Below are 1,530 nucleotides of genomic sequence, written 5' to 3'. Positions count from 1 at the left end.
GCTCTGTGATCTGGAAACCAGCCTGGTCTACAGAGTGAGTTCCAAGACACCCAGGGCAACACAGAGAAACCCTGTCTTGGAAAACAAACAAATAACTGGAGGGCGGAGGATGTAGTTCAGTTGGTGACATGCTTGTCATGTGTGCATGGCCCTTGGTTCCCTCCTCTCCCAGTAACCTAACCCCAGAAAAANAACAGTTGAAAACAACCAAAAATCCCCTGTAAATCAGGCATGGTAGCACATGCCTGTAATCTCAGTACCCAGGAAGTCGAGGCAGGAGGACAAGAGTGCGGGATACACAATGTCAAGTCAGCTGAAGCCACACAGCAAGATTCTGTCACAAACAAAACCAAACTGGATTTTGGATAGTCATAAACGTATGGGTGGGCGTGGTTAATGAAATGATTGCAAACAAAATGGGATTGCATTTATTCATTCATTATTGCTATTTAACAGAGGTTATTTAACATCTCTTTTCCGGAAACAAAAACAAAAAACCAAAATAACCTCACCTTCGGTTCAAACTTCCATTTTGAGTCTTTTAAAATCCCATTTATGGTGTTTCAGAATTTCAGAATGCAGCCTGAATTCCTGGCTCCGCCTAGGCGTAGCGGCCACCAGTGGCAAAGAAAACACCAGCCCAGTGGTTCAGACATCTATCCCTAACCCTAACAACCTTAACCCTGTACTCCATCAAGTATTGTAGTTAACAATTGGAGTGACCGAGCCAGAAAAGAAAAAAAAAAAAAGCAAGGCTTCTTTTAGTGAGCGGAAATCTTGGGAAAACATTTATATTGATTTCATTGATATGCTTGACTGAATCTGGAGAAAAAGTATACTGTACTCCATTNGGTTAACGATAGCATATTTAGAATAAAACTGCCATGACCCTCAGGCAACCCAAAAGCAGCTAGTCCACACTGGACGCTACAAATGCTGCCCGAGGCCCTGCAGCAGGTGCCGTTTAAAGACGTCACAGAGCCCCGAGGAGAACGCGCCACGGCAGTTTGCAGAAGGCTCCGGGGCCAAGGATGCGCTCCAGGCTTTGACCACTAAGTCTCAGGNTGGGCTTCCACTAAGCCCAGCCACGGCCTGGGGGGCTTCCAGTGGAGAGCGCTGTAGCCTCCTACGCCCACCTTCCTCGGGCCACCACCCTGCCGGTCACTGTGCCCTGTAGACTTCCGCCCGCAGCCCCGCAGCGCTGGCTTCCTCGCACCTGGGCGGGGCGCAAGTAGCCCGGCTGGGGCGTGGCTTGGCTGGGGGCGTGGCTCTGGCGTCGAGGGCGGACCTTGGAGATGTGGGCGTGGCGTGTTGTCGGGGCGGGGTCATCCGGGAGGCTCTGGGCCTTTGGGCCGCGCCCAGCCGGGCGGGAGGCAGCGGCCGCGGTGCGCGCCAGCGGCGCGGGGATTGGCTGCGGCGGGCGGAGACGTCAGGCTCCCGGGGCCCCTGCGGCCGTCCGGCGCGGCGCGGCGCAGTCGGCTCTAGTGGTCTCGTAACGGAGAGCTGTTCCCGGCCGTGCCGTCCTCCGCT

Source organism: Mus caroli, chromosome 9 (genome assembly GCF_900094665.2).
Source record: "Mus caroli chromosome 9, CAROLI_EIJ_v1.1, whole genome shotgun sequence".
Classification (NCBI taxonomy): Eukaryota; Metazoa; Chordata; class Mammalia; order Rodentia; family Muridae; genus Mus; species Mus caroli.
This window is presented reverse-complemented; position numbering follows the sequence as displayed.